General features: G+C 38.4%; 1 protein-coding gene across 2 annotated transcripts in view; it reads left to right on the forward strand.

The window, feature by feature from the left end:
• The window catches only part of LOC134475072 (zinc finger protein 124-like), a 43914-nt gene that overhangs the window by 789 nt on the left and 30765 nt on the right, over nucleotides 1–12360 (forward strand). The window lies entirely within an intron of this gene.

Raw genomic sequence — 12360 nt, forward strand, 5'->3', positions numbered from 1 at the left:
CAAAATCATAAGAATTCAGAGATGTGTAGTGATGTGCTTCAGTGGAGGAAGGCCTTCCAAACACGGGGTGAACTCCTGTGTACTATAAATAACAGTGCAAAGAATTTCTGAACATACTTTATGTGACACATGTGCTCATAGACTATCTTTGTGAGAACAGCCATAGAGGTTTGAATTTTGAGAAAAATAAAGCAGATATAAAAGTGTCATCAAGGGCAGGGTAAAGTGTGCTCACTAAAGACAAATTCCAGAAAGGGCTGCCGGTGAAATTCTCACTGAAAAATGCCTAAATGTAGTCATTTGCATGAACATATACACGTGATATCCTTCTGAATGGAAAGGAATATGGGTGCCATCTCTGAATTAAGAGCTGATTTAATAGCTTGGTTGATCATATACATTGTTTAAATATGGAAATGCTCTGTAATGGACTTTACTAATTCGTGTAAAGGAGATACCCTAAATTGAAATTGTGCAGGGATATCAATAGTCTAGGCATGAAAGGTTTCCTGCTTAGGGTGGATCAGACAAGCATGGAAAGGATGTGGAAGTGACCGGCAGGAAACAGTGTGCAAATAGCAGGACATACAACAGAGAGGGTCTTCACTGAAACATACAACAGAGAGGGTCTTCACTGAAAGTCAGGTAGTTCTTAGGGTAAACATGAAGTTAAAGTTGTCTTATGATATCTTCCTTGAGGTGAATAACAATGCTCTGGCAACAATCAGTATTCCACATCCCGGTCACCCCATGAATTCTGTGTTCTCCACTTGAGATCTAGTTTTGATTATCTCTATTACCCAGTATCATGAAGGTGAAATTTGAATGTTTTTTTTTTTTTTTGTACCAAGGATCGAACTCATGATCTCAAGCTTGCCAGTTAGGCTTTTACGCTGCTGAGCTAAATACCCAGCTCTGAAAGTGCTTTCTGTATATTGTGGATGATAACCAACCTTGTTCCTCAGAAAATGTTGAATATTTTGGAATTTTTCTATATTGTATAGGTATAATTTTTTGAAGCAAACCAAAGGTGTCTTATGCAGTCACTTTTCAAGTTTCACATTGTCTGTGGGGTGTCTCAGTCAGGGTTTCTCTATGTCAGGCAGCTCTGTAACTTAGGCTAGCCCCAAACTCAAGGCATTTCTCCTGTGTCAGCCTCCCAAGATATATTTCTATCTGAATGGAAAGTGATCACTTGTTGACACTGAGCTATAATTTGAAGCTTGCACCTGGTTTCATTGCTTATAAGATTTTTACATACAGTAGTTTTCCATGAACATTTGAGTTATTATTTATGTACCATATTTGATGTTATTTATGTTTTGTTCTGTGAAACCAAATTCAAATATCAAAATGAGGCTTAAGTATATTAAGAACAAAGGATTCAGTGGCCTAACTGAGATTTGAAGAGATATCATTTGTAGTACATCAAAGTGATTGATGAGATATTTGTCTGCCTCTGTGCTTTATGGATGCTGGTCTTGCAGGCTCTCACTATGAGCTCTGCATTAGAGACAGTGCGCAGTGACTCTTGCAGTGACTCAGCATAAGAATCAATGCTCCTATGTGGCTGTTACATTAGCGGTGAGTTGCAATATAGCATCAAATTTGCTGTCTCAAAAAATGTGTATATATAAAAAATTAATCCCCAAGATATGGAACTAAGATTTGAAGAAATCAGTCTGTTTTGTTTGGTTTTATTTGTTTAATTTAGTTTTGTTTTCTCTATGTATATCTGCTAGATTTGAACCCCTTATGGAGCGCAGAATTGCCCTAACCTCAAAGCAGCACTCCTGTGTCAGCCTCTTGAGTGCTGGGATTATAGATATGAGTGTTTTTACCCTAGAAAATATTGAGGCTTGTAACTTAGCTGTGTTGTAGCTTGTCATAATAGATGCCATCTTGAGCTTTGCATTTAACTAGTGCCCTGTATTTCACCCAGAATAATGGAAAATCACTCAGGGTAGAAGTCCCAGGAGAAAAGCAAAATGAGCTGTACCCAAAGAAAAAAATCAACCTGCTCAACAGAAGAAGCAGAATACAGTTGTCATCCAAATATTATTATAAGATTCTAGCTAAATGATTTCCAACAGATCTTTTTGTGATTCTATCTTTTAAAACATCTCTAACTTTCCAGTTCAAAGCCTGTTGTTTAGATCTTGAAATGGAGGTGGGGGTTCTGTATACAAGTGGTCCTGCGACCAGCTAATGAAATTCCATATTTCCAATTGGGTTGCTTGGCTCCCTATGTTGTTGTTCACAAACTCAACTCAAGCTGCAGAAACTTTTACTGACACAAGCAAACACCAGGGTTAAATGACAGTGCCACTGAAATGAAAGAATAATTGTGAAAAGGAGAGGAGAAAAAAGACAAACACCATGTGCTATGATGCCCACCTCTTTTTTTTTATTTTATTTAAGGAGAAAAGAAAAAAAAAGCAGAGAAAGGGTACAAGTTATACAGATTTACAGAAAAAAAAATAAACAGTAGGAAATCACTAGTTAATGGATTACATATTGTCATCTTAAAAATAATTTTTCAAGTCATAAAATTAAAGCTTGTAAAGTGGACATTCCAACAATGATACTGCAAACAGTTCTGTTCAATGATCCAATAAAACTCTGTGATATCATTTTCTATCTCATACACTTAAATATACATGCAGTTATATAGTTTAGAGCACTTTCTTTTCCTCTCTTTTGTACAATGACTATTACACATTTTGGGTTTCATTGCTCCCACGGTTCTTATTACTTTTTTGGAAGAGAGTAAATCCAAATGTGACATAACAGAACAAAATCGGTCAAGTCAATAGGGTGAACATAATAGATAATGTAAAAACATAATACAAGGTGATCAACAATGGTTATCACAATGCCTCCTGCTATCTCTAATAGAATTGCCTATATCATTAGTTATAATACAATTGAACAAAACAGTAAAGAATAAAACTGACAAAACCAAAACATTGGAGACATTGCAGGTCTTCAAAAGTAGATAAAAGTCAAAGAGAATGGGCGTTATAATGAATCGCATTATCTTCACAGCTGATGCTTACACTTTCGAACCTGATACTATCCAGCAAAACAGAATAGGGGAACATCAGTCAAAAACAAGATGGTGAGAGTAATACAGGGCTTTAAAATGAGTTAATGGAAAATCAAAGTGGATTACTATAATATATCCTGCTATTTTTTTCCTTTAATTAAAAGGATAAAAATAAAAAAGTAAATAATGGAGTGGAGATTGAGCTTTTTTTACCAAGCAATGAAGAAGCTGAAACAGGAGAATAGCCATGTATTCAAGGACAGCCTAACCTATATAGTGAGTGCAAGGCTGGCTGGAACTCCAAAGTGAGATTATGTCTTTAAATCAAAAAACTAAAATGAAAAAAATAAACAACCAAGGAGACAGAAAGACTATTAAAAAAAAAAAACAATAATAGAGCTGAGTGAAAGCTGACTTATGCAAAATGGGAATTATTGAATTATGATGCCCAGGAAGGAATGCCGTGTAGTAGCATCCAAGAGACAGTGACAAACAAAGATTTAGGAATGGCACCTATTGTGCTACTGCACAACAGTGACCACCTTCCTTCAATACATTTGAAGTTCACTAGACTGAGGACTTCTAAAAGCTCATGGAAATGTTAAGCTCATGGCAAACAAGGAGCTTGAAATCCAGGCTTTGGAACATGGCCTTTAGCAGACATTTCATATTTAAATTGAAATAAGAGAAATATAATTCTGCCTTGTTTGATGTCAAATGCACAAAGTTTAATGGCTCACAGCATTGAGAAAGGAAGTCACAAACCAAAAGAAGTTCAAAATTTTTCTTAGAAAAAAAGAGAGAAGAATAGCCCTGAATTTTCAGGAGTGGTCTTCTGTGTTTTGGCCACAGACCTATTGTCAGGGTCATTTATACAGGAAAGTCATAATGTGGGTACAGTGTGGGTCTCAGACTGCAATCAACCTATAAGCTTATAGCTGCTTAACTAATATTATTCAACAGGGGAACAAGTCAGGCAGAAAAGGTATATGAAAAGAGCCAAGGCATTTTGTAGGAACAATAGTCCAGTTGTTCTGGTCATTGAGTATGGTAATTGATGCCTATCAGGACTTCCTGGAGGAGGTGGTGGTAACTGTAGTACATTTCAAGCTGTTGTTTTTCTCTTCAGGAGCATGTAGACCTGGTCACTGCATCTTCACCTTCAGGTCTGGCTTTCTTCAGCTGTGCCTGTAGCAGTGATTGTTGTATTTAGTTTTTTACATTGACTCTTTGAGGTTCCAGTTCCTCTCTGATTGTATATCAATTTCTGTCTACATTGACATCCTTTGCTAAAATCACAATAGTATTTGAATGAATAAAGTGATGTTTACGCATTTAAAAATATTCATTAATACAGGCCAGGGATTTAGCTCAGCAGGCAGAAATACCTGCCTGTAAAGTGCTAGGTTGTAACTTTGATCCCCGTTACCTATAAACAAAAGTAATTTGAACTGCAAGGAAAGAAAATAATTTCATTTGTGAAAATGTAAATTTACAAAATTCATAACTAAATATGTCAATGGCAAATTAAACATTGTTAGTAGTCATATTTAGTATCTAAATTTGTTGGAGCTGGGGATTGAGCTCAGTGATACCAGGAGCTGAATGGAGAGCACAAAGTCATGAGTGCAATCCCTCATACAAAAAAAAAAAAATTCACAGTTGTCAACGATGCAGTGCTATGAGCACATTTATTGAAACTGATACTTGTTAATTAATAGGCTCAATGTTTCTTTTGTGCTCTGTGAAATACCTGCAGATAACATGACAATTACAGTGAATGATGTCCTGTCCCCTATAGGTTGCTATTTTCTGAGTTGTTTTTATTTGTTGTTTTCCCACATACTTGAAAGTTGAAAATGTTGGCTGATGCTAGCTAGAAAAACTGTGATAATCATTTTTTCAATTTAATGATATACTTCCATATATCCATTAAGAACATTTTATTTGCTACAATTACTCCAAGTGAAATTGATAATTCTTAAAGTTACAGGCAGCTGAGTTAGTCAGAAATATAGTCAGCCATACCGTGATAAAGTGGAATGAAATTTCTGACCTTCTATGTCTGGTATGAGTTTGTGTTCTCCAAAGTGCAAGAAAGAATTTTAGGAACAACAGAGTTGAAGATCAGAATATATTTACTGAGAGAAAGAAAGTGAAAGTATTTGGCTCTAAATAGGACATTTTGGAAGAGGGAGGTGGAACCAGGGGACTTTTACCTTGAAGTCACTTTCCTCTCCCCTATTCAACCTACCTGTGGCCAGAAAAGAATCTCAATCAGCTACTTGCATATCAGCAGTGCCACCTTTAAGCACCCCCCAAGTCAAAAACTATATGTATGCCCCCACATATTTCCAGAAGAAAAAGCCAGATCCCCAGTGGTCATGGGGTTCTCTTCATGTTCTAAGAATAAAGGCCACCCCTGGTACCGATATAAAAAAAAAAAAAAAAAAACGAAAAAAAGAATAAAGGCCACTTTGACTTTATAGTCTCTTCTTTACTACACCAAAAATCCAATCAGAAAGCTTCTGTTTGAGAGAAACAGGGTGGGTTCTGAGCCTGTAGCAAAGGACTTTGTCTTTTTAGGGACTTTATAGAATAAAATCATGTGGTGAGATAGGTTTAAAGTGGGTTAGATTACTGAGATTACTGAGAAGGTAAATAAGCACAGTAGAGAAGCAGAATATAAGCAATGTAAAACTGGTATTTATTTAAAGAATGTGGAGAGGAGCCCACAGCAACCAAGAGTTTGCCTTTTTTTTTTTTTCTGACTGACTATGGGGTTATGGGGTATTTGTGACTTTTGGATGTAGTGCTTGGAGGGGACATTGAGGTCTTGCAAGGAGCTGATGGGAATTTTTTTTAGGTCCTGGGAAAGAAAAAGGAAGTTGTAATCAAGGAAAAAAGAGGAAGTGGCCATATGAGTAAGCATCCCTGAATTCACCTTCATCCACCATGAGATCCTGTAATTGTTTCTAGGGCAAAACTCTTTCAAGTACATCCTTTGATTTGAAGGAAGAAATCAAAACAAAGAATTTTTGCTATCTGTCTTCCTCCACAGCTGGTAGTAAACCATTCATAAGAAATATTTTGAGTCATTTCCTTAATGCATTGTAGATACCATGACCAAATTACAGATCAGAAAAAGGAGCAGCACTTAAAGGCAGGGGTAAAGGCCTTCAGTGCAAGTATCCCTTCCAAGGTGAGTTCAACATTGTGTAATACAAACTACTACTGTTTTCTCTGACTTCAAGAAAGAGAAAAGTTTATACTAATATTGCTATAGCAGAATGAATCTCCTGGTCTACTATGTCTTATATGAATTTTTTGTTCTCTAAAGTCAAAGAATGAATTTTAGGAACAACAGAGATTAAGAGAAGAATATACTTATTGAGAATAAAAAAAGCTGCCTGAGAGAGAGAAGAGGTTCTGAGCAGGTTGCCAAACACTGTCCTTTCTAGGGACCTTTATAGAGTATCATGTGGTGAAATGAGTTTAAGGTAGGGAAAACTAGGAACTCACAATGCAGATGGGCATAAATGGGACAGAGCTATGGTAGCCAATAAGATTATAAGTTCATGTAAAGTTGATTAAATTGGGAACAAAGGGGGAAGGGAGTCACATAGAAAGCAGGCATTCTTAGGCAGCAGTGACTTCCCTTAGGGGTTTGGGAAGGTAATTACTGAGATCATCAGGATGAGAGGAACTATTTAGAATGTCAGTCTTTAGGATAAGGATACATTTCTTTGAATGGTGACTCCTGACTTCCTCAGAGTCCTAGGGAACTATTTAGAATATCAATCCTTAGGATATGGATGAATTTGCTTATCCTTTGTCTTCAGCCTTGACCCATAGCATGAGGTGTCAGTCTTGCCCATACTTACAAGCTATCTGTTCTCCTGCATGGGCTCCTTCGGGGACCTAGCCCTGTCTCATGCCAATAGTATTTAAATAACTCAGGTGCCTGTAACAGTACTGTTTGGAAAATTGATTACAGATGTGTTGAGCTCTGTGTTAATGATCTGGGATGACAATGTGCAATGTATATACCAGTGTTGCCCCCTGATTCACATGTTTTGAAATTTAATTTTAGTTGATGTGTTCTTTTTTCCTTGAAATAAAATGGATTTGAAAATTAAAAGCGTGAGGTAAAGCTCTTCAATACAAACACTCCTCTGTCCAGCTGAGTTCACCTCTGTAGAAGAATGGCAGCTCCAGAAGCCTCTGCACTACAGTCTACCATTTGGGATCCTCTCTTGCAGAGAGGGGTTCCTTTCCCTGTTTATTCTTGACTCAGAAAGAGGGCAGTAGAGCAGGAGTCAATCAGTGATGAAGGGGCAGGCTATATGAACTGTTCAATCAGGCGGGCCATTGCTGGCTGTGACTTCTGTCTCTTCTGGTGTCTCATCATGATTTATCTGTTCTAGTAGCAAAACGCTTGCTGGATCTCATTTAGTACTTTTGATGTCCTGTGGCCTGAATAGCAAAGAACCTGAGAGATCCTGGAGCCATGGAATGGTGAGGTTATGGATAGGAGCCCAGAGATAGGGTGGATTGGGAGAAACCAGTTAGAAGTATTTAGGAGTAGTTGTGGTGTCTGGAGCCTAGTTAGCTTTAGTTAGCTTCAGCTGCTGAGGTCCTCCAGCATTGCCCAAGGGTCATTTACTGTCCCTTTTGCCTCTTGCTGTTGGCAAGGGTGATTTGGGGTACCCAGAATCCTGGCTTCACTATGACAGCAGTAGACTCAAGTATCATCTTTGAAATTCACTGCTGGCCTGGTAACTCCACAATCTTAGGCATTGGAAGGAGCTTGGAAAGACCCTGACCTATGCTTTCCAGGCAGGTGTTCATGCCACTGAGCTAAATACCCAACTGTGAAAGTGTTTTCTTTGTTGTATGGAAGAGATCCACATTGTTTCTCAGAAAGTGTTGAATATTGTTGGAATTTTTCCATATTGTATGGTTATAATTTAAAAAAAAAAAAAAACCAAAGGTCTCTTATGCTTTCACTTTGTCTGTGGAGTGTCTCATTCAGGGTTTCTCTATTTTAGACAGCTCTGTAACTTAGGATAGCCCCAAATTCAAGGATGAACTCCTTCACCAGCCTCCCAAGATACATTTCTTATATCTCAATTGAAAGTGATCGCTTCATGACAGTGAGCTATAAATTACAGGTTGGGCCTGGTTCCATTTTATATACTTATTTTTTAAAAACAGCATTTTCCACTAACATTTGAGTTATTATTTGTGTACAATATTGGGTGTTATTTATGTTTTGTTCTATGAAACCAAATTCATGTTTCAAAATGCTGCTGAAGTATATTAAGATCAAAGTACTTGGTCTCGCCGGGAGAACATGGCAGAGAGATAACAGCAACTACCGGAGGCTCTCTGAAAAACTAGGCTCAGAAGCCAGGTATGGTGCGGACTAAAGAGACATAAGCAGGTGGAGTTATGCTCTGCTGACTCAGGAACGAACTCGGCTGAGAGAAACCAACTTAGAATGCAGTCCTGGTGCTAAAACAGGAACAGAAAAGTCTCGCTGCTGAGGCTGGACCCTGCGCCATTGGAAGCCGCGATTTGGGTTTCCCGCCGCGCGGTGGCTGGCTGCCTCTACATCGGCTCGGCAAGGAGAGAGACGCGCGGAAACTCTGAGAATGGGAGTCTGCGAACGGAGTCGAAAACAGGACGGGCAGGGAGGCATGTTCTGACTTGTGGCGAGGTGAGTGAGAGAAACTGACACTCCACCACAGTTTGACTCCAGTGGACTTTCTGGGCCCAAGCAGTCCTGCGGGAGCAGGGCGCGGTGGCGACACCAGCGACACATTCCCCTCTCGGGCGGGATTGGTGAAAAGTGCCTGGCCTGCGTGACACTGCCGGCGGACCCCGTAGGCTGGCCCAACCCAGATCCCAGAGCCTGACGGAGGCCGGGAGGGGTGGGCCCCCGCGTAGGCTGCCTGGTGCGCAGCGGTGAGTGGGAACACCTAACCGGCGCAATTCGATCAGGCTGTGGCTGACAGGGAGAGAAGCTGGGCCTCTCATATAAGCTTGCATATATAAGGAACAGAGAATATGGGAAGAGGCAGCAACAAGAAAGGCTCCTCGGCCCCCAATTCTGAGGAACAGGCAATAGCGGACACCGCACCAATACACATAAAGCACCATATAGAGAGCCTCATAGACCAATTCAGGAATGAAGTTATCAACGACCTGAAGCTAGAAGTATGCAAAATAGTTAGAGAAATGCTAAGTCCCACCCAAGAAAAATCAGATGGTGGAATGGAAGAACAGAAAAAGAGGGGAGAATTGTTTGATGGAGAAAACAGGGAAAGCATAGAATACGTGAAGCAGGTTCAAAGGGACTACCAAGAAACTAAGAAGTCTATCGAAGACTGGCATAACAGCTTGAAAGAAACAAAGGACAGACTATCTGAACTGGAGGGCAGAATTGTAATATGGGAGAATGAAATGAAAAACTTCTTAAAAATAACAAAGAAACAAACAGCAATAATACAAAGACAAGAAGATGATAAGAGGATCCATAACTTAAGGATTAAGAACATAAAAGAAGAAGTAGGGACACAAACAAATGAACTACAAAAGCTACTCACAGAAATAATCCAGGAGAATTTTCCTAATTTAGCAAAAGGTAAAGATACTCAGATGTATGAGGCATACAGGACCCCAGCTACCTACAACCCAAACAGAGCAACACCCAGGCATATAATAATAAAAATTCCAGAAATTCAATACAAGAACAGAATATTAAAAGCTGTCAGAGACAAGAAACAGACCACTTACAAGGGAGCACCCATCAGAATTACAGCAGATTTCTCTGCACAAACCATCAAATCACGAAGAGCGTGGGGGGAAATAATTCAATTGAAAGATAATAATCTCCAGCCAAGATTGAGATATCCTGCACAACTGTCCCTGGAAATTGATGGAAAAACAAGGTGCTTCCAGGATAAAGAGGAACCGGGGGAATTTGCAACCACCAATTCAACTCTACAGAGAGTATTGCAGGATATTCTAAAAAAAGAAAAATACAAAGAATCCAGAAATAGTGGAGGCCACAACTAATGGAGCAGAGAACAAAGTGAAGAAGACAAACTGACAGCTACTGACAGAATAAGAGCTCAACAGAAATGAGACAGAGAAGACTGGATGATAGGAAAAGCTATTTTGGAGAAAATGACATCTTAATAGGTAATACTGATTTAGTATCATCTTGTTGTGAAGTCTCATCTAGCTTTTGTCCTTCTGTCTCCAATGGTCTAAATAGGTTGTATCTTACTGAATTTTATTATGTACGATAGTATAAGCAAAAACCTTTTAAAGACAAGGAGATTATACAGAAACCATTATTCATTTTCTGTTAGTCGATTCTAAATACTCTGTAATGCTGTCATTCTCTTAAATGGTTTTACATTGTTTTGATATACTTAATGCTACAGTATACGAAGTTGTACTCAAGGATTTCAAGGAAAGAGACAATATGGTAACTACTTTTAGGTCAGGATTATCTGGTGGTGAAACACTATTCTGCTTAAATGGTTATGTTTTGATCTGTGCTGTTTTGTTGTTATGCCCTCTTTTATCTCAATCTCCACTCCATTATTTACTTTTTTAATACTTTTTAAAAATTTTTTATCCTTTTAATTAAAGGAAAAAAATAGCAGGATATATTATAGTAACCCACTTTGACTTTCCATTACCTCGATTTAAAGCCCTGTATTACTCTCACCATCTGGTTTTTAACTGATGTTCCCCTATTCTGTTTTGCTGGATAGTATCAGGTTCGAAAATTTAGGCATCAGCTGTGAAGATAATGAGATTCATTATAACGCCCATTCTCGTTGACTTTTATCTACTTTTGAAGACCTACAATGTCTCCAATGGTTTGGTTTTGTCCGTTTTGTTCTTTACTGTTTTGTTCAATTGTATTATAACTAATGGTATAGGCAATTCTATTAGAGATAGCGGGAGGCATTATGGTAACCATTGTTGATCACCTTGTATTATGTTTTTATATTATCTATTATGTCCACCCTTTTGCCTTGACCGATTCTGTTCTGTTATGTCACATTTGGTTTTACTCTCTTCCAAAAAAGTAATAAGAACCGTGAGAGCAATGAAACCCAAAATGTGTAATAGTCATTGTACAAAGAGAGGAAAAGAAAGTGCTCTAAACTATATAACTGCATGTATATTTAAGTGTATAAGATAGAATATGATATCACAGAGTTTTATTGGATCATTGAACAGAACTGTTTGCAGTATCATTGATGGAATGTCCACTTTACAAGCTTTAATTTTGTGACTTGAACAATTATTTCTAAGATGACAATATGTAATCCATTAACTAGTGATTTCCTACTGTTCATTTTTTTTCTGCAAATCTGTATAACTTGTACCCTTTCTCTGCTTTTTTTTTCTTTTCTCCTTAAATAAAATTAAAAAAAAAAAAAGAACAAAGTACTCACTGGCCTGAATGAGATTTGAAGAGACATTATCTGTAGCCTATCAAGTGAGTGATGAGATTTTTTTTTCTTTTTTTAAATTTTGAAAGTGGTAAAATACAACAGAACAATGCAGAATAAGGCCAACTACGATCATACAGTGAAATTGGTACACAACTTCACAACAGGTTATTGGGATAACAGTAATAGGTATCACAGTATATTTTATTATCGTTATAATAGTTGTTCTTTCAAACACATATATCAAAATGAGATGAAATACAGAACATTATAGTACTTATCAAAACAGAATATTGAATAGAGCAATACCATTAATCAGAATAGACCTAAACAGTAATAAAAATATTTGCCTTCAAAGAGATAGTAGAAATAAGTCCCCCTTATTTGTTATGGTCAGCTTCCCAGGAGATGCTCAGATTTCTGGTTCCCATTTGCTAATGGGGGATGACAGGAGAAGAGGGATAGGGAAGTGGGATGTTTGATTCTAGGCCGTGCATCCAGTAGGTTCACTATTGCTTAGTAGGGAGACAGGCTGGTTGTTTGGTTTCACATCGCCCTAAGTTCCCACATGGTGTGGAGCTCAGGAGCTGCTGCTGGTTCTCCCCCTGGAAGGGCCACAATCTGCCAGACTGCCACCGCTTACCAGGGAGAAGTGGTGCTTGCTTGCCTTCCAAGTGTCCTAAATTCCAGCATGGCACGGATCTCAGGAGCTGCTGCTGGTTTGCACCCTGGATGGGCCACAGTCTGCCACATCGCCACCACTTACCAAGGAAGGGAGGTGCTTGCTTGGCTTCCCAGTTGACTGATGGGATATTTATCTGCCTCTGT

The sequence above is a fragment of the Cavia porcellus genome, unplaced genomic scaffold (genome assembly GCF_034190915.1).
Source record: "Cavia porcellus strain 051 isolate PalLab524CR breed Dunkin Hartley unplaced genomic scaffold, mCavPor4.1 scaffold_53, whole genome shotgun sequence".
NCBI lineage: Eukaryota > Metazoa > Chordata > Mammalia > Rodentia > Caviidae > Cavia > Cavia porcellus.